The sequence below is a fragment of the Pantherophis guttatus genome, chromosome 1, assembly GCF_059756535.1.
Source record: "Pantherophis guttatus breed Tessera chromosome 1, ASM5975653v1, whole genome shotgun sequence".
Classification (NCBI taxonomy): domain Eukaryota; kingdom Metazoa; phylum Chordata; class Lepidosauria; order Squamata; family Colubridae; genus Pantherophis; species Pantherophis guttatus.
In genome coordinates this window covers 47,164,844-47,191,912 of record NC_142063.1, presented here as the reverse complement: position 1 = coordinate 47,191,912, position 27,069 = coordinate 47,164,844, and the positions used below count along the sequence as shown (strand labels likewise).

The following is a 27,069-nucleotide window of genomic DNA, read 5'->3' as shown; positions in this document are numbered from 1 at the left end:
AATGAATAGGGTTAGCACCATTGTTATGAACCTTACATTATGAAGTCAAGTAAATTAACAAGGAAGAATTAAAAAGGAACATTTTGTCTAATTCTGAAACTATAGGCAACTATTGAGGGACACAAATAGTCCCTGAAAGCTAAGCTCAGTTGCCTTTCCCTTTGTCTGCAGCAGAACATTATCACTAATATATTCTGTCTCAGCTAAAAAAGGAACCAATGGCAGGACATCTATCTTCCTGGAAGAAGGTTGCCAAGCAACCAGCAAACTTTCAGCTCAGAGCTGATGTATCTGGGCACAACAGTCAGATTCCCCCCATCAGTTGCAACTAACTTGATTTTGATGGATTAAAAGAAGATGAAAATCTACTCAGCTCCTCCCTTTGAAGTGCAGGGATCATTAAGATAACAAACAAATAGCCATAAAACACAGACTTGATTCATTCCAAAGACAGTTGGTAAATAAAACATGGCCATTAATGAAAGAAACCATTGTTCTACCATTCAGAACAGCAGTTACTAAAATCTCGCTGTAGGTTTAAAAAAAGGAGAGAGAATTCATGCCTCCATTGTCAATAAGACAATTTAACTTTTCATTGCTATTAACTAATAGTTAGGCTGAGATTTCTAAGGGATGTCCTATCTTTCTAAACTCATAAATAAATGTATCATTTTCATTATTAGGAGATGTAAATTATGTTGAATTGTACCAGTTGATCAAAACCATTTTCTTGTCATGGGGGTGGTAATTTAGGACATCCATTCTGCTAATAACACACACCAGGATATTGTCACCGCTGTGCTGGAAGCTGGACAAAAATTAGTTATTGCATTTTACCATTTCAAGAACATTATTATTTATTTGTATCCTACCTTTTACAAAAAACTCAAGGGGGCAAACCTATCCAACACACTTTCCTCCTCCTATTTTCCCCACAACAACAATCCTGTGATGTGAGTTGTGTGAGATCTGGGCTATGTGTATTATCAGACTGGACATGAGACATGAGATCTGGAAATCCTACCAGTTCTTTTGACACATAGTGTCATGTTTGGAAAGTCAATTTCTTTAAAAAAGACTAGTTGGCAGCCTAAAGTTATCTAGAGGATGGGTCAGAATTGCCAGAATTGTTTTTCAAATAGTGATACATTGAACTAATATATACATTCACAAGGTAAATAGTAATTTGGGGAGCTTGTACTAAATTAAATATGAGGTAAATAAGTTTACCAGTGGCATTCTGGCACAAGAGTTTAAAATCTTACAGAGTGAGGTAGAAGAAAGAAAACACACAGGGAAGAATTAAAGTGAGATGTTATGGAAAGATAAACCATTTTTGTCTCTGTACCATCATCTGTACTCTTCATCAAATCTTTCTACCAACAACATCAATATCCTTTTTTATAAAAAAAAGAAGATAAATGAAACTGTAGTGCTAATGTATGTACAGGACTATACAGGTAGTCCTCGACTTACAACCACAATTGAGCCCAACATTTCTGTTGCTAAGCGAGATAGTTGTTAAGTGAACTTTGCCCCATTTTGTGACCTTTCCTGCCATGGCTGTTAAATGAATTATTATTATTATTATTATTTATTAGATTTTATACCGCCCCCTCTCCCGAAGGACTCGGGGCGGTGAACAGCCAAAATTAAAAAACATACAATATAAACAATTAAAATACGTTTAAAACAGAATTAAATCCAAAATGGCTCCCCAATTTAAAACACCTTACCCATACCCCTATAAATAAGACGAATTTAAAATTTAAAAATTTAAAATTTCCACATTTAAAAAGGGGGAAGATTTAGGCCAGGCCAGCTTGATAAAATAGAAAAGTCTTAAGGGCGCGGCGGAAGGTGCGCAGATCCGGGATCCTACGTATCTCCGGGGGGAGCTCGTTCCAAATCGTAGGTGCCCCCACAGAGAAGGCTCTCCCCCTAGGGGCCGACAGCCGACATTGTTTGGCCGACGGCACCCGGAGGAGCCCCTCTCTATGGGAGCGTACTGGCCAGTGGGAGGCTATTGGTGGTAGCAGGCGGTCCCGTAAATAACCAGGTCCTAAGCCATGGAGCGCTTTAAAGGTGATAACCAGAACCTTAAAGCGCACTCGGAAGACCACCGGGAGCCAGTGCAGCTCGCGCAGGAGAGGTGTTACATGGGAACTCCATGTCGCTCCCATCACCACCCGCGCAGCCGCATTCTGCGCCAGTTGGAGCCTCCGAGTGCACCTCAAGGGGAGCCCCATGTACAGAGCGTTGCAGTAGTCCAGACGAGAAGTAACAAGGGCATGAGTGACTGTGTGTAGGGAGTCCCGATCTAGATAGGGACGCAACTGGCGGATCAGGCGAACCTGATGAAAAATCCTCCCGGACACGGCCGTCACATGCTCTTCTAACGACAGCTGTGAATCCAGGAGGACACCCAGGTTGCGGGCCCTATCCGTGGGGGCCAATGATTCGCCCCCAATAGTCAGCGATGGCACTAGCTGACTATATCGGGACGTCGGAAACCACAGCCACTCGGTCTTGGATGGGTTGAGCCTGAGCCTGTTCCTCCCCATCCAGATCCGTACGGCCTCCAGGCACTGGGACATCACTTCAAGGGCATCATTGGGGTGGTCCAGGGTGGAGATGTACAGCTGGGTGTCATCCGCGTACTGATGGTACTTCACCCCAAAACCACGGATGATCTCGCCCAGCGGCTTTACATAAATGTTGAACAAAAGGGGCGAGAGGACCGATCCCTGCAGCACCCCACATATGAGGGGCCTCGGGGTCGACCTCTGCCCCCCTGTCAACACAGACTGCGACCGGTCGGAGAGAAAGGAGGAGAACCACCTTAGTACGGTGCCTCCCACCCCCAACTCTTCCAACCGGTGCAGCATGATACCATGGTCGATGGTATCAAAAGCCGCTGAGAGATCTAACAGGACCAGGACAGAGGAGCAGCCCCTGTCCCGAGCCCTCCAGAGATCATCAACCACTGCAGTTGTTAAATTAGTAATAGTGTTGTTAAGTGAATTTGGCTTTCCCATTTTTTAAATTTTTTTTTTTAAATTTGATTTATATGCCGCCCTTCGCCAGAGACTCAGGGCGGCTTACAATGCGTTAAGCAATAGCCTTCATACTTTTGTATATTTATAAAAAGTCAGCTTATTGCCCCCACAATCCGGGTCCTCATTTTACCTACTTTAGAAAGGATGGAAGGCTGAGTCAACCTTGAGCCTGGTGAGATTAGAACTTGCAGTAATTGCAGGCAGCTGATGTTAATAACAGTTCTTTAGTCTGCTGCGCCACCATTGACTTTGCTTGTTAAAAAGTCTCAAAAGGTGATCACATGACCCCAGGAAACTGCAACCATCATATATATGAGTCAGTTGCCAAGCATCTGAATTTTGATCATGTGATCATGGGGATGCTGCACTGGTCATAAGTGTGAAAAACAGACATAAATCACTTTTTTCAGTGCTGTGGTTACTTTGAATGGTTGTAAGTCGAGGACTAACCTGAGATCATGCTATACTCATAGAGTTAAATAATACTATTACATCTTTCCTTTCACAGTGCCATAGTAAATCATCTCAAGCAGTGAACATTGCATACACCAGCCTTTTATCGGACATGTTCTCCTGCCAATTCTCTCAGCCATATGCTAGTCGGGGCATAGAAATTGAAGACCACTCTATTTGTAGGGCATCAAGCTGGTAAACATTGAAGTATGTTATGAATTCCATAAATATAGTGGAACTTATTAAAATAACATGAGATTTAGCTATCTGAAAAGAAAGGCTTCTCACAACTGAATATTTCCAGATCAGGGAACTGGAAATTAAATTTTATACAGGAGACATTGAGAGAAATCAGTAAATGTAGTCTAGAAAATAAGAAGTCTGCGAGGACTACAACTTGTTCTTTAACATCTCATAGTGCAAGATATGAATAACAATCTTAAACTACAAAAAGGCAGAGTTGTTTTCAGAGTGAGATAGGAGACATAATAAAAATGATAGTTAGATAGGAGAGAGAGAGAGAGAGAGATAATGTCAAATTCCAGATCAATGTTAGAAAACAACATCCTAGAGAAGTTTCCAATAAAACCGATTATCTACTAGGGTGTGCTTTGATAGATATGTTAAATCTAAAGATAGATATTTCAAAGGGATACTTTAATTCTAATTACTATGCTGAACAGAGAGCTGAACATGATATCTAATTGGCCATTTCCAACTATATGTTTCTGTGATTCTCCCATACCAGCCTACCATTTTTTTCCTTCAAAAGCCATCCTCTGATTCTTAAAATCTTGGGTGTGACTTCTAAAGGCTGTCAAAAATGGGTACAAAACTCAATATTTACTATAATAAAGGAGGGGGGTTTGAATAAATATGTAGAGAATAACATGCATGTTTGAATACACAGTGGTATTTTGCTGAAGATTTCAAATGCTCCATTATTCTTGGTAAGCATGTCACATAAATAATAATAGGCAGACGTAAGGCTTCTGTGATAGTGAACCTAGTCACTGATTTTGAAAAGATTGCTATTTCAGTGAGAGCAGTCAGTTCTAGGTAGGCACCAATTGTCTGAAATATTAGAAATATGTTTTACCAGCTTGTCAGTGGATCAATGATCCATCCTATATGCATAGGAGATCCTCAGTAAATTTGATGAGCTCACCTCAAATCCATAACTGCAGCTGCTAATGCACAAATGAGCCTTTAGGAAAGTCTGGAATTTATTATTAATTAATTTAAAGTTACTGTAATTGCAGTGGTGTTCATCATATTGTCAGTAGCATCTCAGAATCTTTCTCCTCTCCTAACAATATCATTCAATTCTGTATCTATCTTTTTCTTTCTAAAACAAGCAAACTAAATATTTCCTTTACTTTTCAGCCAACAGAGGAAGATTTAAGATTTCTATCCAAAAATATCCTAAATGTTTAGGATATTGTGTTATTTAGCTTTCTTTAACTATGCACTGCTTTTCTGAATCAAATCCAGTGAGGACAATAAATGTGTACAGTATAGAAATATACAGACTAAAGTAATAGTGTTTTAGAAATATACCCCAATATTAAAATATAATTTGGCTGGCATAAAATCCCTTTCCAGAGGCACAGCAATAAAACATACATAAAATAGCAATATGACTAATAGAACAACCAGCTAAAAACATTAAAAAGAGATGTCCCAAAAGTGCTTTTTCAGAAGGCAACTGGACTTCGTTTTTTCCTAGAAGACATTTCACTTCTCATCCAAGAAGCTTCTTCAGCTCTATTAAAAAGAGATGGTTTTTAAAAGTCTTTTTAAATGCTGAGTACTTGGAAAGCAGTTCTATAAAGCACAACCATCACTGAGAAATCTGCCTCCAGTCCCACCCATCTCATAACAAAGTGATCTTTTAAAGGAAGATCACTGCTTCAGTATTATTTAAAACATAGGAACATTCACACAAGCATAATGGACCAAGAAATAACTTGGTACAACCATGGGTGTCAACTTTCTTCAATCAAATCTTCAACTTTCAAATGTTTTTGCCTTACAACTCCCAGAATTCTCATCTAACAACAGTACTGATCATCCTCGTTTAGATGGGAATCCAGAGTTATAGTTCACAAAACTAGATGCTCTGAAACCATCCTCTCTCATCTATCAATACATTATTATTCATTCTTATTCCCATATTGTACTATCTTGCTTCTAATATCTACATAGGTTTTTGCAATGCCATGAATATAACTGATGGAATCTGCTTCTTTTGCCACACTTGTTTTACTTCTATTGATAAAGGAGAATATTTGTAACTCAGGGTTGAAATGAGGGATCCTTGGTCTCTCTGAGCTTGGTTATTTTTTTTGCAGATGTTTCATTATCCAAACTGGGTAATATCATTAGCATTGATGATGTTACCTCAGGGGTGAAATCCAGCAGGTTCTGACAGGTTCTGGAGAACCAGTAGCGGAAATTTTGAGCAGTTCGGAGAACCAGCAAATACCACCTCTGGCTGGCCCCAGAGTGAGGTGGGAATGGAGATTTTGCAATATCCTTTCTCCAGGAGTGGGGAGAGAATGGGGATTTTGCAGCATCCTTCCCCTAGAGTGGGGTGGGAATGGAGGTTTTGCAGTATCCTTCCTCTGCCATGCCCACCAAGTCACACCACGCCCACCAAGCCACACTCACACAACCGGTAGTAAAAAAATTTGGATTTCACCACTGTGTTACCGAGTTTGGAAATGAAAGGTGTGCAAGAAAACAACCAGAACTCAGAGAGCACAAAGGAGCTCTTGTTCTATTTTTATTTGCAGGTCTTTTTATTTTGTGATTTTCTCCAGTTCTTTCTCTTCTCTTCTGTTATCTCCAGGAAGTGCCATGTCCACTATCCAGACTTTTTTGTCTTACTTATCAACAATGGTAAAGTCTAGGGTGTTTATGTGACAGGTGCTTGTCTGTTTAAATTCTAAAATCCCAGAGCTTTATAGCTAGTTCATTTTCTATTACTTTGTCTATTTTGTGGTCCCACCAGTTCTTGCTTGAGGCAAATTGTATTTCTTACAGATATTCCAATGCACCATTGTTGCTGCTTTGTCATGTTGTCTGTGCAATCTTCTTGTAATGGCTAATCCACTGTTTCTTTGCAGAGATGGCATTTGGTGTTTGTTGCCGTCTACTCAATTCAGGCTTTATAATGCATTTATTCTAAGGCTTGGTCTTGTGCAAACAGAATTAGTGCCTCAGTCTCTTTCTTCAACTTTCCTGCTCTTAGCTATCTTGTCCTTATCTGATTTCCCTGCTAGGTTGTAGTAATGTTTTGCCTTGCCCTATCTTTTTCCTTCTTCATTTTGTCTATCTTGTGTGCCAGCTTGATCTCTCTGGTATTCAGTAAGCCTTCATATGCACTAGCATCAGTGTATCTTCTTCACTGTCCTTCAGATATTCTTCCAATGCCCTTTTTTCTTCTTCAACTGTCTGGTCTACTTGCAACATTCCTTGTCACTTATTTTCCTTGGTCTGTCAACATTGCTGCATGCATGAAGGGCATGATTTATTGTCATTATTTTTCTGGTCTTCCTATCCAGGACTTTTAGTTCTGCTTGAATCCAGTCCACTATTCCAGCTGTGTATCTAATGACTGAAATTGCCCAAGTGTTAAATTTCATTTTGATAGATAGAAAGATAAACAGATCCTCCAGTTGAACTCAACCCCCAGTGACTGCATCAATAAATATTTCTGGGCAGCAATATGGAAAAGATTTGCCACAACCACCTTCTGGGATACTTTTTCATCTTCCTAGTCTAGCTAATTGCCCTACAATTCCTAGGTAGTTCCCAATCCAAGTATCAATCAGGTCTGACTGTGCTTAGCTTCTAAAATCACTTTACCTCATAGGAGCTCACTGCTTCCATCTGCTATAGATACCTTAATAGATCTCTTGTTGAATATCAGAAACGTATGTGATTCAGGATATAAATTTTCTGTGGGGGCACCTACCATCTGGAACGAGCTCCCCCCAGAGATACGGAAGATCCCGGACCTACGCACGTTTTGCCGTGCTCTCAAAACTTTTCTATTTCAGCAAGCTGGCCTGGCCTAACTCCCATCTTTTAAATTTTTAAATTTTTTAATTCGTGATTTTACAAATTGGGTGTTTTAATCTGTGTTTTGGCCGAAATATTTAATAATTTTAAGGGATTTTTTTAATATTTGTATTATCTGTATTTTATCTTGGCTGTTCACCGCCCTGAGTCCTTCGGGAGTAGGGCGGTATAGAAATTTGATTAATAAATAAATAATAATAAAGGATATAAATTTTCAAATTTTCAAAAATGTATATGGTATAGATATAGATGTAAACTTAGAAATCACTATAAATAAATTATATCAATCCCTACATACTTGCTGTGACAAACAATTCATAACTTTTAGTTCGTTGTCTGAGACTCTCTCACCTTATACCTGCAAATACCTTATTTGCAGCTTCCACACCAGTGGTGATATTCAGCCGGTTCTATCCGGCTCGAGAGAATTGGTTGCGGCGGCTGTGGAAGGCTCCGCTCACCCACCCACCCACCCACTCATCATTTCCTGTTTTTGACGATCTGTGCATGCGCGGAAGTCCCTGTGCATGTGCGTTCACATTTGCGAACCGGTAGCGAAGGTAAGTATATTCCCAGTTGCTTTCCATTTCTTTAAAAAAAAAATCAGCATAGGTTATACAATATAGATTGGCACTGAAGGACTTGTATCTGTATGATAAGCTGATAGACAATTTTCTTCTTTCTTCTTCTTCTGACTTTTTGTCTTTGAAATTCAATATCATCTGGTCAACCCTTTGAATAGAATAAGTGCTATAAACATAGCACTATTTTGTGATAGCTTTCTATCTTTATAGCTTTCTATAAAGAGGACTGAACTCCCCCAAAAAGGAACATAACCTTCCTATTTTGACTGTCTGTGATTCTCTAAAGGTCTGAAATGGAAATCTTACATAGCATCCTCTACTTTTTTCAACAGACAATATCAAGAAAGGACATTGAAAGAATATATGTTCCCCTGAAAGATAATCCCATACTGATTCTGCTATTAAAATATTGGTGCAAACACCACAACTTTAAAGATTTAAAGTTATTTCTGTTTATGTTTACTTAGAGCTTTTTCATAGTACTTTCACAGAATACAGTATAGTAATGAGAAGAATAGAAATAGAAATGATCAAATGATGACTCTAGTGTCTAAATTATTATGGCTATATTAGATTGCCATAATTATCTGGATTTATGCCTTGCACTTAAAGCCAAAATGAACTCAACATTGTTAAAAATAGTATTATAAACCAGTTATGAGCAAATACAATTTAAATTAAGATATCATATAAGCAGCTCCTTCATCTACAAAACCCAATAAATGGAATATTCTTGAAAAAAAATATCAGCCTATTAAAATGTGTAGAAACTCTCAAAAGTTTCCTAAATTAAGAAATAAAAAGCTACAATATTGTCACATATTGTCATATATTCAAAGGCAATTAAGATACAGGAATAATATCTTCAGCAGGACCTACCAGGCTCATACCCAGTTTCTAGTAAATCACAGGCATTGAGACATTTAACCCTTAATCTGATTCTTGGCTAGACTCAGCAGAAGACTCCCAAACATGACTTGGTTAGATTAAAAACTTTACTGTAGACAAAAATGAAAGAAGTCATTACAAGATTGGAAAAAAAGAGATCCTCATTGCCATAATTGTGTGAACCTATCCATTATTTTTGCTGCTGCTGTGATTGAATTATCAAGCAAGCAACAACAAACCATTCTGCCCATTCTCATAGGTGGGTGCATCTCAGACTGAGGAGGACAACTAAGGCAGATCACTTAGCCTAATATGGATATGGTGGATATAGATTCCCATTGAGATAACCAATGCTATGCAAACAAAGGGAGAAAGAAATCATAACCCAAGGAAATTAAATGTATGAAATTAAATGTATGAGATAACCCAAGAAGTTGAATCTGAATCTACCATTTTCATTGTACTTAACCATATCTTTTTATCTTTGTGAATTATCCTTGTTTTCCCCACTACCATTTACTGCCTTTTGTTCTTTAAACTTCTTTGTACTCTCTTTTTTTCATTTCTTCATCAAGCTGCACCTTTCACGGTATTCCCCTTCCTCTTGAACCATTCCCTGTTCCTTTTTGCTTACTATTCAATTTTGTTATGAATCTTATTCATTTTATTTTGTTTTGTTTATTATTTATTTATTGCACTTATATCCAATCACAATCACAAATTGATTCCTAGAGACTCACAACAGTATTCCTTGATCATGATAAGAATAGCCAGTTTTAACACATTTTGGTCAGACTGCCACAAGTATAATCAAAGCCCAGTTTTACCCCAAGCATGCTGTTTCTATTCTGTACCTGCTAGGATCCATAGCCTACTCTTCCAATCAGAATATTTTGTTGCATACCATTAGTTTGAAAGTAGAGACAAAATACTGGCACACAGTATTTCAGGACATGGTAATACGTAGATTCTGGTTTTACCTATGTTACTTTACCTATATATTTGTCTGATTAGACTGACAATAGAAAACTTATACTCTCATGTAGTATTGGTAAAAAAAAATAATACAGCAAATAAACATTCTCCCTTGCCTGTCCATTTGAGAAATAGATGATACATCATTTAACAACTTTATCCTTCTAGGCAGTTCAAATGGAGGGAATGGCAGAGAAAATCCAGATGATTTGGAGATTAAATAGACAAGACTGTCCTTGAGAAATTACTTTTTGTGCTGCACAGTGTTCAAGAATGTGTGTTTTGTGTTATAGAGTTCCCCAAGGAACAGCAACATTTCAGCTGCCCTTGGAAAACTTTAATACAAGTGCTAAAAAAGCCATCAAGCTAGGAATGAAAATCAAGATTCAACTAGACTTCAAAATAGAAGGGAGAGTGGGTAATTCAGAATAGGTATTAATTTTCCAGATTGGGACCTGATTTGTTTTGGTTCTGACAAACAAATTCTGATCGTGATGTGTTTCTTTTGATCTCTGAGATGTTACAACTGGCAGCAAAAGCAGGGTAAAACAGCATTTGTATAAAACACTCTGTTGGGGACAAGGGGGAGACATGATAGCAGTGTTCCAATGTTTGAGGAGCTCCTACAAAGACAAGGGGATCGAACTATTTTACAAAGCACCAAAAGGCAAGATAAGAAACAATGGATGGAAACTAACCAAGGAGAGAAGCAACCTAGAATTAAGTAGAGATTTCCTAAAAGTCAAAGCAATCAACCAATGGAACAACTTGCCTTCAAAATTGTGGGTGCTCCATCATGGGAGGCTTTCAAAAAGAGATTGGACAATCATTTATCTGAAATGGTATAGGGTCTCTTGCTTGAGCAGGAGGTTGGATTAGAAGAACTCCAAGGTCTCTTCCAACTATATCGTTCTATGTTCTAGTATCGCAGTAGAGAGATTTGGGGAGGGGGGGTGGAGAAAGATCATTTATGTCCGTGATGGCGAACCTATGGCATGCATGCCACAGATGGTACATGGAGCCATGTCGCCTGGCATGCCAGCTCAGCTCCGTTGTGTATGCGTGCGCTGGCCAGCTGATTTTTGGGCCTTCTGGGCCCACCAGAAAGTAGGGAAACAAGCTGTTTCCTGCCTCCGGAGGGCCTGGGGGGTGGGGAAGGCCCGTTTTTCTTTCTCACCTGGCTCCAGATCCTCTCTATGCATCTGGGGAGGATGAAAACAGCCTTCCCCACACCCTCGGACACCCTCTGGAGGCCCAAAACGGCCTGTTTCCCAACTTCCGGTTGGATAGGAAGTGACTTTTTTGCTGTCCCCAGCCTCCAGAGCCTCTCCCCAGATGCATAGAGAGGGTCTGGAGCCAGGTGAGACAGAAAAACGGGCCTACCGGGCCATCACATGTGAGAAGCGGGGGGGAGGGGGTCACGCGCGCGCGCACGCACGCACACTATTCTATTCTATTCTATTCTATTCTATTCTATTCTATTCTATTCTATTCTATTCTATTCTACAAATAAAAATAATAGACACAGTCAAAAAGAAGCCCTGTATATCTCATCCCAACACCTGGAAGCAGTGGTGGGTTCCTCCCAGTTCGGCCCAGTTCGGCCGAGCCGGTAGCAGTGACAATATGATGTCACCGAACCGGTTCTCTTTATTCGGGAGCTGGGCCTTCCTGCCCCCCCGCCCGCCCGCCCCCTCATTATTCTTATCTTTTATTTGGCCCCACCCGCAATCTATTGCTGCCTCCCAAGTCCCAGCTGATTGGCTAGAAGGAAAAAACCTGTTTAAACTCTTGCTGCGGGGCTTCAAAGGGCCCCCCTACAGCTGATCAGTGTTAAAAGGCAGTGTGGTGGTAGACCAGTGCCTCCAAAAACGAATGAGTAGACCGATGCCTCCAAAAATGAATGGGTAGACCGGTGCCTCCAAAAACGAATGGGTAGACCAGTGCCTCCAAAAACAAATGAGTAGACCGGTACAGCTCTGCAAGCAGTTAAAAGCCTGGTAGACCAGTACCTCTGCTAAATCCTAAAGAATTGTCACATAATCATCAAACCACGCCCACAAAATAAGCCATGCCCACAGAACCAGTAGTAAAAAATTTTAGAACCCACCCCTGCCTGGAAGGATAACCAGGTCTTCAGGTCTTTATGGAATACCAAGGACGTGACAGCCACACAGATTTCAGAAAAAGATCCCAAAGGGCAGAGAAGGTGCATTTCCTTCTCCTTCATTGGGCAATAGATCAATCAAAAAGATCTGGAGCATGCCAACTTGACCAGCATGTATCAACCAGGCAAAAAGCATGGGAGACAGGCAGTCCCTCAGATAACCTGGTTCTGTGCCATGTAGGGTTTATAGGTGATAATTAGTATCTTAAATCATACCTCAAAACAGATTGGTAACAAATGTAGCTCACAGAGCAAAAGTGCTACAAGGGCGTACCAAGGCATGCCCATCACTGTTTCTACTGCTACATTTTTCCAGGTAGAGTGTATTGCAGTAGTTGAGCTTTGAGGTGACTTAGGGCATGAACGACCATCTGAACAGCTTCCCAACCCAAGAAAGAGTACAGCTGGCACACCAGATGGAACTAAGCAAAGCCTCCTTGGCCACAATTGCCACCAGCTACCATCTGCAGGAACTATATTACAGAAAAACTCTAATCGGATCGAACTGAATCAAATTGTGCGTGTGACATGTTTATTGTTTTTTGTTTTGTTTTGTTTTGTTTTGTTTTGTTTTGTTTTTTGCTTCTATGCTGTCCACAGTCACTTCTTGTGAGATGGGTGGCCGTATAAATTTGATAATAAATAAATACTCATAAATTATCATTCCTGTTAAAGGGCCATAGCAGTCTCTGAATGGTGCCTGCTAGTTTTGGTGCAAAATTAAGTCAAACAAACCATAATCAGAAGAATTTTTAGGATACTGATTATTACAGAACACACATTCATAACCAGAAGACAGATCATGATATTATATTTTGCTTCACATTTATGCCCATATTAGTTATGCATTCATTTAAAAATGTTAATATTTACTTTTCCTGACTAAAGCCAATTGCTGAAGAGTTATCATTTTATTATCACTACATATTCTCAAAAGAACAGGTAATCAGAAAAGTCTACCTAGATATTTAATCAGACTTTTATTTTAATGACCTAATGTTTTCGTTTTGTAACTGCTGGCAGCTCATGCTGGGTAGAAATTTAGTACTCTCTGCATTTAATTATTATTTTATCAGAGATTTCTTTGCTTTCCAACAGTGAAGAAATAACTGGGATTTAAAATGCAGCAGTGCTCATATTTTAAAACCATAACATAGTGTCATAATCGGTTACCTGAAAAAATGTTAGTGTTTGACAGAAACAGATTTTTATTTCTTATTTTTGTTAATGAGAATTTGGTTCTTAATGATACAATTTCACTACTGACAAATAACTCTTTTAAGTTCTCTGATATTAATTTCTACAAGAATTACAAAGAGATCCATTGAAATGGTATAGAAGTCTTGATACAACTCCAGCCTCTTTCATTCTCCACTAATGACTTTTGATTGTTGGAAAATATGAATCAGAATGGTATGAATAAAATAGAATAACAGAGTTGGAAGGAACCTTGGAGGTCTTCTAGTCCAGCCCCCTGCTTAAGCAGGAAACCCTACACCACTTCAGACTTCCACATGATCCACACTTCCCAGAATATTTTAAGGCCTCTCATAATTCTCAGCCCTGGCTGTGGGTGCAGACAATCATACAATCACACTGCTATGGATAGTTATCATGTTCTGACCTAGGCTTCAGGGGTGGGTTCTACTTACCTTTACTACTGGTTTGTAACGGGGTCGTGCGCAGAAGCATTTTGGTGACATCACGGTTGGTGGGTCGGGCCTCCCACCAGTTTTACTACCGGTTCTATAGAACCGGTGCGATCGGGGGCAACCCATCACTGCTAGGCTTCCTGAGAAAGCATAAATCGCAATCGTAGTCCCAAAAAACCTCTTTTATTGAGACAGCTGTGAATTATGGTCATTCACAGCCTGTAATGATTCACAAACAGTCTGTGAAGATTCCGACAGATGTCTGCTCGAGTTGACACAGTCTTTCAGGTAATGTTGATAAGCATCCACCTTTATCTCCCTTGAAATGCTCAAACAGACTTCTCAGAGCTTGAATTGACTATATGAACTAATTGCTTCCTGCAATGGCTCACAACTGTTTGCTCCTTTTTTATGTCTTATGGGAGGGGCCAATCAACTCCAAGCCTTACTCCCGAGTCACTCTTTTTTTTCTTAATTGTTCTTGCCGTCTGGTAGCTTTGCACATGCTCACACTGGGAACAGGCTCACACTGTTCTTCTGCCTCGCTGATGTCAGATTCCGGAGGCTTCGGAGGCAGCACATAACTACCAGATGGTCCTGGCCCCCTCTCTGCCTCTGTTCTGTCCCCCCACCTCACATAGGCAGACACATGAGCAAAAGACGTCTACCAGTAATTTATTTTTACAAGCTGACCTGAATCCTTTGGCAGATAAAAGTTCTGGCAGCTACTTTCTGAATGCCTGCCAAGTTTCTTATCACCTCTAGAAACAGGAGTCAGCGTATCTGTAGTCCGTTGCTGGGGCAACCAAGAGTTCATAAGGCACAAAAGAGTAGTCAGAAGTCATTCACAAAGTCCAAGCCTTAATTCCGAAAGATATCCCATCCGAAGCTCATGATATGCAGTTTTTGTCCGTCACAGAGGCTGCAGAGCAACCCCACCCACTTTTATCCCCTGTGGGGCATGGCTCAGTGACTCAGCAATCTTCGGCCCTTCCACACCTCTTCCTTTGCTGTGCATGCCTCTCCCTCCGATGCTGCCTGGGATCAATCCAAGATTGATCTTCATCACTCCCTATTAGTGGGTGCTCTGACATGCCTTCCTCCTGGCCTTCAGCTGGAACCTGAGGCATTGCCAGAAAGGAGGGTCCTGGAGAGGGAGGCCTTGTCAGTTCCTCCCCATCACTTTCAGAGTCATCTTTGTCACTGCGTTATTTTATTTGCCAGCTGAACTCATCATTTCTGGACTGTCAGACTCTCCGTAGCTTGCCAACTCCTTATCAGTAAGCTACGTGTTTCCGTATCCACCCACATTCCTTCACTTGCTTCACACACTCTTTCCTTTGTTCTCTTTCCAGCAAGGTCCGGCTAAGATAGCCGGCAAGAATTACTTTCAAAAATGTAGCAATTAACTTTTCTTAGTTAGTGAGGTGTTTTATTTTCTTTATAACAAATAAATGAGTTTTATTAGAAACTTTTCCTCGTGTTTCTTTTCAGAATATTGCAACTTGGAATAAGCCACGATCCATCTCCTCTAAACCAGGGTAATTAGTCCCAGAGCCAAACATGGGATTAATAAACTCCCTGACAATCTTCCTCCATGAGGACAGGCTCTGGCGCAGAGCCCTCATCCGAGCCTTCCCCAGACTCCAGGACTGGTCCATGTTCCTCCCCAACCTCCTCACTGTCCGAATCTGCTGCCAGCTCTGCTGGCCGCTAGCAGGCCACAACATATCTAAGGAATTCTTACCAATGGTTGTTTTACTATTATACAGTTGGATTCCTGCTACCAATAGCTGCACAGAGTTGATTCATCCATAGCATAAAAGAACTTTATAAAATTAACAAAAATATATTTTAGGCTGCTTGTGAGAACAAAATCTATCTTACAGCCACTTATGTAATAAAATTACAAAAAAATAGTAACATAGAAAAAATAATAGAAGCATTCGGAATCAATGCATCCAGCAAAACACCCCAAAGATCCAGAAATAAATCTTGTACATAATTACAGCAACTCTTCAAAGAATACCTCAGTAAACACAATCAAAAAGAGAGAAAGGAAAGCAGATAGGTCTTCATAGCTTTCCTGAAAGCCAGAAATGCAAGGATGAATTACAATCTGGGAGCATCATGTTGCCTATACCTACCATTGCATTATGTCCAATTACTTCCCTTTAAGATGTGGGGTTATGATGTTACAGGTCTTACTGGCTTCAATCAAAAAGTAATAAAAAACAAAAGGTAATCAAAAAGTCAAATACTGCTATCTTAAAGGGATACAAAGAAATCAAGAAATCACCATAAACATTTCTTAACTCTTCATGAGAAGTTTGCAATTCACCTACACAGTGAATTGATTGACACCCCACAGTGTGGGATAATAACTAGGATTGGCACAAGGGAGATCTGTTCAAATACTGACAGGTGACTCTAGGTTAGTCCCTATTGCTCAGCCCAACTTACCTTATAGGGCTGATGCTATGTGGGAAAACTGGGAGAAAGGATTATAACTTGGTAAACTGAGAGATGTTAAAATAATAAGTAAATAAATTCCTTAACAAAGAGTTTTGCTTATTTTTTAAAGTTTGCTTGATTTGGGTCAAAGTACTGTGAAAATTTAATAACCTGATTTGGCAGGGGCAGCATTCTAGTTTGGATCTTTTACTTTACTAAAGGGTGACATACATAGAAAATTGTAATATGACAAAGGTAAACAGCATTACAAATAATATAAAAAATGAGCAATCCTTTCCCTCTTGGGAAAATGGGTTCATCCATGGTATCGTAACCTGCAGAGATGATTGCGATGAAGGTGAACTTAGGAGTCAGAAGCGGCAACATTTCTTCCAAATTTATTTTGAGTATAAATACAGTTTAAAAATTCACCCCAAGAATAAACACAAAATTCTTATGCTGACGTGGTCTATCCTCTTCTTGGTAACATAATTTGCTGGGAGGCATAATTATATTTTCTTTTGTACATTTACTCACAGGACCATTAGGCATCCTCAGTGGATGGTCAAAACAGTCAGATGGCAGCTACCACTGGACAATTTAACCCACACTCTTTTTTACATCCATAACACATGCAACATATGTACAAAAGGGTTGTATATATAGGGTTGTACACACATGGTACATGTGGTATATACATATGGCTTCAGCCATTTTCTTGACTTTTTAAAAACCTCCTCACAGATACTCCTGAACTAGCTGATTACAAACAATTAAAACCACATTTAAAAATAACATTATACAAGGACCCCCAATGTTCTTTTAAAAGGATTCTGGTGGCTATATTTCCTTTGCTTTGTTTGTTGCCTCTTGTTCTGACCTAGGCTTCCCAAAAGAACGAAGCCAATTCCTCGTCCCGATAAAACCCCTTTTATTTAGTTTAAGGGGAATTCCTCTCCAGCAAAGTCCCGGCCAACAGACTTTCCAGAGATTTCACAACTACAGAGCTTTATCAGGCTTGGAAAGCTGCCAGGCCAATATCTTCCAAATGCCACTCTGTAGCAGACAAGACTTGGCAAGAAGTCAGGAACAGATCTTTACTCGAATGAATTTAACTACCATATTTTTCAGACTATAAGGCACACTTTTTTGTCTCCCAAAAAGGGGTGAAAATGTCTGTGCGTCTTATAGCCCAAATCTTGCTGAAGCCCCGCCCACCCACCAGCTGGTTTTTTGGCCTCTGCACACTGCATTTTTGGGCCTTTTTCCGGCCTTTTTCCAGTCTTTTTTCGACCCATTTTCGGGGCTTTTTTCATCCTGTTTGTGAGGCTTTTTTTTGGCCAATTGTTTCGGGAAAAGCGGCCTGAAAAAAGCCTAAAAATGGGCCAAAAAAAGCCTTGTCTCTTGTCTCCTGCAAACTCCCCTCCCTTTCGCTCCTCTTTATTCCCTATGGGAGGGGCCATTCACTGTCCACCTGTGGCTTTACTCGACCCTTGTTCCTTAGCTGTTCCCTTCTCCTGGCAGCTCTGCGCATGTGCACACTGAGAACAAGCTCCAGCTGTTCTTATGCCCCACTGATGTCTAACTCTGAAGATAGCTGAAAATTGTCAGACGGCCCTGGCCCCATCTCTGCCTCTGATGCAGAGCACTCATCAGAGCCTTACCCAGACACCAGGACTGGCTCATGTTCCTCCCCAACCTCCTTACTGTCTGAATCTGCTGCCAGCTCTGCTGGCCGCTGGCAGGCCACAACACTTCTTCTCTCTTCTCTAATGTATCAGTTCCCTTCCTTATAAGTAAATGTCTGGAAATCCTTTCCTTGTTTCAGTAGATAGTAACTATTAGGGACACACTGTTCACAAGTATGGGGGAACAGAAGAGAGATGTGCCTATTCATGACCCAGGCTTAATCTTATTCTTGGTTTCTGGGGATGTAAGAGAGTGAGAACTAAGCAAGGCATACCTTACCCACTCACCAGACATGTTTTTTGTTAGATCCGGCGCAGGGAAAAGAAGACTGGACCAGCTCGATACATTAAGCAACTTTTATTCATTACAAAGTAACGAGTCAAGACTGCTGGCGCGCTGCCGGAGCTCTCCTTATATTCGCTCCCGGCAGACGCACCGCCCCTTGACAGGGATTCAAATCTCCCGCCCGATGGCTGGCAGCCAATCAGGGCGGATGCCCTTATAAGGACATAACACTCCTCCCCCCTTAGTCCGAAATGTCAATCTCATTCACAAACGTTACGTAGTCGCGCAGGTACGCCGGACGCCTCGGCACCCTAGCTGACCTGCACAGTCTCACTTCTCCTCCGTCTCCGGCCTGGAAGGACGGGGCTCTTTCGTCTCCTGGTTCCCTCTCCGGAACCGGGCTCGGTTCGGCTGTCGAGTGAGCGGGGCCACCCCCAGCGCCTCCGGCCGGACCGCAGACCTTGGATCGCTGGTCCTGGTGGTCTTCCTCCTGTCCTGTGGATCTCTCGCCTCGCCTCGGCTGCTCGGTTCCGACCCGGGAAGAGCGTCTGAGTCTCGGTAAGTCCATTGCTTGCTCCTCCCTAGTCTCCCGGGCGCTGTGGTTCGGTCTCGGTCCGGCTTGCTGCCGCTCGGGTGGCGGTTCCACTCGGTTCGGGTGGTGCTGGCTCTCGTTGTTGTTGTTGTGCCGTCCGACCTCGCAGGGGTGGCGTTGGTCCCCTCGGTTGGGCTGGCGTTGGTCTACCTTGTCTGGCTGGCGGTGGTCGACCTGGTCGGGGTGTTGTTGCGGCGCTGCCTCCGCGGGGCGGCGGAGGTCTCCCCTGCCGGGGTGGTGCAGGTCTCCCTGGCCGGGTTGTTGTCGGCTTCCCCTTCCCCCTAGTCCCTGGTCTACCGTTGGTTGGTGCCTGGGGCCATCCTGGTCGGGGTGTCGTTTCTTGGCTGTCTCTTGTGATGGGCGGGGGTCCCCCACGTCGGTGAGTTGTGTGCCACCCTCACCCGTGGGTCGTGGGTTGCCCGTCTTGGCTGGGTCCCGGTCTACTCGCCTTGAACTGCAGTCTCCCTCGCTGGGCTGGCATGGGCTGCTGTAACTGGTGGGGTGCGTTGCTCCTCCTCTGGGCAGGTCCCGGTCTACCTGCGGGCTGGGTTGGTGGTCCCTGGCCTTGCTGTGCCCGGTGCCCACCTGGCTGGGTTGGTGTTGCCATCCTCCGTGCGGTTGGCCCTGGTCTACCTCGCTGGGCTGCCGGCGTGACAGCATCTGGTAGTGGGCTGGGCCGACCTTGACGGGGTGGTGCTGCTCTGCCTCGCAGGGGTGTGGTAGGCCTACCTCGTCGGGGTGTCGTAGGCCTACCTCGCCGGGTTGTTGTAGGCCTGCCCGGTCTGGGTGTGGTAGGCCTACCTCGCCGGGGTGTTGGAGGTCTACCTCATCGGGGTGTTGTAGGCCTCCCTCGTCAGGCTGGTTTTCATGCGCTCCCCCCCACCTTTTTCGGAGTTGGTCGATGTGACGTCTCGCGAACTGTCCATCTTCCAACTCGACGATGTAGGATTTGGGGCCGGTTGTGCTGGCAATCTTCCCCTTCAGCCACTTAGGAGAGCCGCTGAAATTCAGCGCGAAAATTGAATCTCCGTTGCTGAAGGCGCGAAGCGGGCGGCTGGCGGTTGCGGTCACTTCCGGGCTGTATTGGGGGTGCAGCCGGTCCAAGGGTGACCTCAACCTTCTGCCCATCAACAGTTCGGCCGGGCTCTTGTGGGTGGTGCCGTGTGGCGTGATGTGCTGGGTGAGGAGGAAATTGTCTATGCGCTCTTGCCAGTCCCCCGGGCCCATCTTGGTGAGAGCCTCTTTGGTCAGTCGGACCATGCGTTCCGCTTGTCCGTTTCCGGCCGGCCTGTAAGGGGCGGACAGGGCGTGGCGGATGCCCAGTCCCGCCAGGAAGGATTCCATGGCCAAGGATGTGAGCTGGGGGCCGTTGTCTGAGACCAGCACATCCGGTAGACCATGAGTGGCGAAGAGACGGCGCAGGGCTCGGATCGTCGCGTCCGTTGTGGTAGATGCCATGGGCACCACCTCGAGCCATTTGGAGAAGGCATCTACCACGATGAGGAGGTGTCGCCCCTGCATCGGACCCGCGAAGTCAATGTGAACCCTCGACCAGGGGTTGCTGGGGGTCTCCCACTTCGCGACCTCGGATTGCGGCGGTGCTGGGCGAACTTCTTGGCACGGGTCACATCTGGAGACCCATTGTTCAATGTCTTTGTCCATGGAGGGCCACCAGACATAACTCCGTGCCAGTGCCTTCATGCGGACGATGCCCGGGTGCCCCTTGTGCAGGGTCTCCAACGTTCGCCGTTGCAGAGTGCTTGGAATCAGCACCCTGTCTCCCCATAGCAGACAGCCCTTCATGGTGGACAGCTCCTCCTGTTTCCTGGCGAACGGGCTGAACCTTTCCTCTGGCTTTCCCGATGGCCACCCTCTGAGGATCCAGGATTTCACTTTGCGGAGTGTGGGGTCCTTTTGGGTGTGGACGGCCACATCTGCGGATGACACCGGGCAGCTGGCGTCATCATCAATGTGCAGTAGGTGGAGCGTGGGGGCTGGGTCTTCGACCGGCTTCTTCGACGGGCATCTGCTGAGGGCGTCAGCGTTTCCTATGGCTGTGCCTGGCTGGTGCACGAGCCTATAGGAGTAGCCAGCTAGGAAGATTGCCCATCTCGTCATTCTTGGGGACATGAAGGTCGGGGTTGGTTGGTCGCCTGCGAGGAGTCCCAGGAGAGGCTTGTGGTCTGTGACTATGGTGAAGCTTCTTCCATAGAGATATTCGTGGAAGCGCTTCACTCCAGCCACGATGGCCAGGGCTTCTTTGTCCAGCTGGCTATAGTTCCGTTCTGCGCCGGACATAGTCTTTGAGAAGTACGCGATTGGGGCTTCCGAGCCATTGGGCAGTTCGTGGCTGAGGACTGCCCCCACCCCGTAAGGCGACGCGTCGCAGGTCAGTCTGATGGGGAGCGTCTCGCTGTACTGAATGAGGACGCTTTTGGACGTCAATAGTCCTTTGATGGCCCGGAATGCCGCTTCCTCTTCCTGGCCCCACTTCCAGGAAGCCGATTTTCCCAGCAGGCGGTGGAGTGGCTCAGCAACTGTGGCTTTCTGTTTTAAGAAAATGGCGTAAAAGTTGAGCAACCCAAGGAAAGCCTGAAGCTCCGTTTTGTTTTTTGGGCTTGGAGCTTCATGGATTGCTTCCACTTTTGATTTGGTGGGGTGGATGCCTGTGCTATCAATGAGGAAGCCCAGGAACTCGACTTCCTGTACTCCTATGATGCACTTGTCCCGCCTGACCCTCAAACCCTTGGACTTGAACCGCTGCAGGACAAGCCTGAGCCTTTCAAGGAGTTGGGTTCTTGAGTCACCGGAGATGAGCACATCATCGAAGTAAGGCACCACCCCTGGAACGCCTTGGAGAAGGCGTTCCATCATGGATTGGAAGATGCCTGGGGCAGCGCTGACTCCAAATTGGAGGCGGTTGCATTTAAATGCCCCCCTGTGCGTGACAATTGTTTGAGCCTCCGCCGTTTTGTCATCCACTGGCAGTTGCTGGTAAGCCTGGGCCAGGTCCAGTTTCGCGAAAATTGATCCAGATCCCAGGGAATGCAGCAGATGTTGCACCACTGGGACTGGGTATGCGCTCTGTGCCAACGCCTTGTTGATGGTACAACGGTAGTCAGCACAGATGCGCACAGACCCATCATGCTTCAGTGGGGTCACAATGGGGGTCTCCCATGAGGCATGATCGATCGGTTCCAGGACGCTCTGGGCGATCAGCTTATCCAGCTGCTCGTCTACTTTGGGCCGCAGGGCAAATGGAACTCGGCGGGGCTTGAGCCTGATTGGGGTGATTCCCTTGTCCAGATTAAAGGAGATTGGCCTCCCCACAAATTTCCCCAGCTTACCATCGAAGACTTCTTTGAACTCTTCGATGATGGAGTCGAGTTCGTCCCTGCGGATCTCGTGGATGCCCTGAAGTGAAAGTCCCAGCGGCTTGAACCACTCCACACCCAACAGGTTCGGTCGGCTGTGCTGCACAATGGTGATGGGTAGCTTTCCGTTGAAGTCGTTGTACTTCACCCGGATTGTGGCTCTGCCTAGGATTTCAATGGGATTCCCGTTGAAGTCCACAAGTCTCGCCTTCGGGGTTTTCAGCTGGGTCCTTTTGTATGCCGGGTTCAGTTGCTGTAAGTGCTGCCAGTCCATGATGGAGTAGGCGGATCCGGAGTCTACCTCCATCTTACACGGAGACCCCTCTGCTAGCAGCGTCACGTGGAACTTGGTGGTTCCCTCGTCGCTTGTGTGAGCAATGGTGGTGGTCTGGTGCACCGTTCTGTTGCGGGGATATTCCTCCTCCCTGCGCCGGGACTGGTTTGAGGACCGTTTGGATGTCCTCTGGTTATCTTTGCGATTTTCCCTGAATCGTGGTCTGGGTGGTTCCGGGGCTGGATCTGTGGCTCTGCAGGCCTCTGCGATGTGGCCCCTCTTCAGGCATCGGCGGCAGGTCGCGTCCCTCCATCTGCAGTTTGCCCTGGGGTGGTCGCCTCTGCAGCTGCCGCATCGCTCTCCCCGGTCGCCATGCTGTGGGTTTTCCCGCCTGGGGGGGCGGGACACCTTGTGGACGGCCATTTCCTCATCAGACTCGGATTGAGTGGTTGCCTCGTCTGATGAGGTCGGGCCCGACTTGTGGATCTTATGGATCCCCCTTGCTTTTACCATCGCGGCGGCTGCTTGCTCAGACGTTTCAGCCGCCGTTGCCTCGTCGAGGACATCTTTGAGCGGAATCTTCTTCCGGCTGAGGAACTTCTTCTGCAGCCCCACATCTCGCATTCCAAACACAATGCAGTCCCGGATGGCATTGTCCACATTGTCGAACTCGCAGTTGGCAGCGATTTGGCGAAGCGCTGCCACGAATTCCTTGATGGATTCACCTTCCCGCTGGTTTCTTTGCTGGAAGGTGAACCTGTTTGCGATGGGGGTGCCTGTAGGTGCATAGTGCTCCTGTAGGACTTCCTGCAGGTCGTTCCAGGACATCTCCTCGATGTCCCTGGGTGCCACGAGGTCAATCGCCATCTCCAGAACGTCCGATCCGCAATGAGCCAGGAAGAGGGCTCTTTTTCTCTCCTCATCGAGGTTCTGGTATCCATTGCCTCGCAGGAACTGCCGGAATCGGACCATGTATGACCTCCACTTCTCCCGGGATGGGTCGAACGGGTTCAGCGCGGTCATCGGGGCTTGCGGGGTGGCCATTCTGGAAGATCGCTGTGGTGTGGTAATTTTGTTCGGTGGGCGATCGTGCCAAGAGTCTTGTGAAGGTTCTTCTCTCTAGTCCTTCGTCGCCAGTGTTAGATCCGGCGCAGGGAAAAGAAGACTGGACCAGCTCGATACATTAAGCAACTTTTATTCATTACAAAGTAACGAGTCAAGACTGCTGGCGCGCTGCCGGAGCTCTCCTTATATTCGCTCCCGGCAGACGCACCGCCCCTTGACAGGGATTCAAATCTCCCGCCCGATGGCTGGCAGCCAATCAGGGCGGATGCCCTTATAAGGACATAACATTTTTCTACAGTGGCAAAAAAAGACTAATAGCAATAGTACTTAGACTTATATACTGCTTTACAGTGCTTTACAGCCCTCTCTAAGTGGTTTTACAGAGTCAGCATACTGTCCCCAACAATTTGGATCCTCATTTTACCCACCTCGGAAGGATGAGCCTGGTGGGATTTGAACTGCCAAATTGCAGGCAGCCTGCAATCAACAGAAGTAGCCTGCAGTACTGCACTCTAACCACTGCGCCACTGAGGCTCAGGTACCAGCCTTCTGGTACCACCCTTTCCAACTAACAAATTTTAATTACAAGGTATAAGATTTCATGAACTGTAGTTGATTTCATCAGATTTACCACCTGTATTTTTGCTCCTGTAGTGCCCACCTATTTTTCCTTCATCATATGTATGATAAATGTGAGATAGCTTTAGGCAAGTGAAGTACTTCACTCTGTATATAAAGAAATTGCCCTGTTCCGTGAAGAGATTTAAAAGTCACACTGCAAAATCAATGGGTCTGGAAGTCTGAGTACATACAGGTACTCAGTAAATAGGTACATACAAACCTATTTACTACCAATGCTATTTTCAACTTGAAAAGGGACTTTTATCAGCAATAATGAACCTATCATTTGTTAGTGATGTACATTTTCTTCAGCCTGGAACAAAGTTGCCTAAACCTGTATAAAAGCTGTTCCAATCCCAAATGGCACCTAGATTCTTAATTACCTTAGCCAGGTGGCTCACAAATTCCTTTTCACTGCTCTTAGGCATTGCATACAAAATTAATTGATTTCTGAGAGCTCAACTGCAAAGGAAGGAGCTAGTTCTAAAGTGCAGAAAGGAAAGAATTGGCTAAATGGTAAATTAATTTACCACTTTTATCATGTAAGTTGCTTTTGCTCTTAGCTGGCGGCCAGAAGAGCACACTGAGGGGAGGTAAAGCTTCTATTAATAAAATGGGTATCAAATAAGAATACTCAGAAGAATACCCTTAGAGGAGAAGAAAAAGAAATAGGCTGCAAGGAACAAAGCTGTCAGGTTAAATTTACTGATATCCAGTATTTGGGCCCAAGGATTTATCTGGGGCAGGATTTCACTGTAGATACTTACCTACAAATAGAACAAAAAATTATAGCTCAGGATTGAACTGTGGGAACCTTGGTGTTGTCTAAGCTTGGTTGTTTACTTGAAGATGTTTCATTACCAAACTAGGTAACATCATCAGTGTCCAAACAAACAAGCTCAGAGAGCACTAATGACTCTACTTACCTAGAAAAACACAGCAGTTCTGAAAAATACATGACCATTCTTGGAAGGAGATCAGTGGAGTTCCCAGAGTTGAGGGACCCATAGGAGAATTCGCTGGATGGTTCTACCTCACTGCCTCTCCCACTCTGGAGTAGGAGTTAGTTTCCTTAATTCTTTCCCCATGTATACCTCCATAAGCATTGGGGTGAAGGCAGTGCTCACACACTGTGCAGGTAACTGCTATTCAATAGAACAAGTAACAGTTACATCAAGACAAAATTGAATTTCTCATCCAGTTTGCCCTACTGTACTGAATTCTTTTGCAGCCAGTTTTCCAAACTTTAGGGAGAATATAGACACTCAAAGAATATTAGGGATTCTGTCATTTTAAAGTCATTTGGAGTTCTGCAGCCTGGATAAGATAGTCTTAGAATTTGATAGGCTTAGCAACTCAAAACCTAACAGTAAAGATGCCACCATGTATGCCTACCCTGAACATCAAATCTTAAGCCGATTCTAACCCTCCTTCTCTATTTCCTTCCTTCCTAGATTTTGGCCCAGCAACTCAAAGCTGAAGAACTCAGCTGGTGACAAGCAACTCATCTGCCACCAATGGAGAGGCATCTGCTGCATTAAAGCAAATTATCTGGAAAGAGAGTACACAGTTTATGGCTGGCCTTTCTGTTTTTTTCTGTGTATATTAGCAACATAGCTGACACAGAAGAGATATACTGCTCTTAAACCTATTTCTGTCTCTGTACTAAAACATGGCTAATCGTATTTTAGATTCTACTCGCATTCATGGAATTCGTGGAAGATGGTATATATGAGTACATTTAAGAAGACTGACAGGTTTCCCTGCAGCTACTTCTGCCTTCCCCTTTGCAATCAAACCTAAAAGAACTGATCCTAACAGATTAAAGGCCAACATCTCTCTCTCTCTCTTGGCAACTTAAAAGTAGCCACCACAAGGGAGGAAGGGACTGTGCTGTATAGTTTGGCAGAATATAAATGACTCTTTCTGAAGAGCTTTTGTGGATTGATTTAACAGGCAGATCAAGCCAGACTCTTTTTAGTCCTGCGTGTAAGTAATTATGTTGGCAAAGTCGGGAGAGAATCTGCAAAAGTGCAAGACAGTGTTTTTCTGACTGGGAATTCTGAGAGTTGAAGTCCACACCCCTTAAAGTTGGCAAGTTTGAAAAACATTGGGGTAGGGCAGAGATGGGTTTCAGCAGGGTCTGATCAGTTCTGGAGAACTGGTAGCAGAAATTTTGAGTAGTTCGGAGAACTGGTAGTAAAAATTCTGACTGTCCCTGCCCCCATCTACTGTATTCTCTGCCTCCTGAGTCCCAGCTGATTGCAAGGAAATGTGAATTTTGCAGTATCCTTCCCCTGGAGTAGAGTGGGAATGGAGATTTTACAGTATCCTTCCCCTGCCATGCCCACCAAGCCACGCCCACCAAGCCATGCCATGCCCACCAAGCCACACCCACAGAACCAGTAGTAAAAAAGTTTGAAACCCACCACTGGTGTAGGGCATGGGTCTACAACCCCCAGTCTGGGAACTGGCACTGGTCCGCAGCATGCCAGCAACTGGGCTGTGCAAACAAGCGAAGCCCCATCCACGGATGCAGGCAGCACACAAAACCAGCTTCCCTCTGGTCTGCGGAAAACCTTTTCTCTACAGAACCAGTCCCCAGTGCCCAAAAGGTTGGGTACCCTGGTATAGGGAATAGAGCTTTTGTGGAAAAAATAAGAAACACTTGTATTCTGGAAGACATTCATATTATTACTTTCTTTTATTTATTTATATCCTGCATTTATAACTTTTATATAAAAGATAGCAAAAATTCCTAATACTCCTTCTTCCTCCTATTCCTGTTGTGACCCAGGCCCAAGTAAGTAGTAGTCGACGCAAACAGTTCCAAAACAAACAGATTTTA

At 44.2% G+C, this 27,069-nt stretch overlaps 2 long non-coding RNA genes across 2 annotated transcripts; both read left to right on the top strand.

Moving 5' to 3' along the window:
* The first annotated feature begins 300 nt into the window (after positions 1 to 300).
* Positions 301 to 8,068, top strand: LOC117666137 (uncharacterized). Its single transcript, XR_009621279.2, has 3 exons — positions 301 to 457; positions 3,568 to 3,719; positions 7,981 to 8,068. It is a non-coding gene; the product is annotated as an uncharacterized LOC117666137 (long non-coding RNA).
* A 10-nt stretch (positions 8,069 to 8,078) lies between these two features.
* LOC148116406 (uncharacterized) lies at positions 8,079 to 25,783 on the top strand. The gene is made up of 2 exons (XR_015728744.1): positions 8,079 to 8,161; positions 25,676 to 25,783. It is a non-coding gene; the product is annotated as an uncharacterized LOC148116406 (long non-coding RNA).
* Positions 25,784 to 27,069: the final 1,286 nt, after the last annotated feature.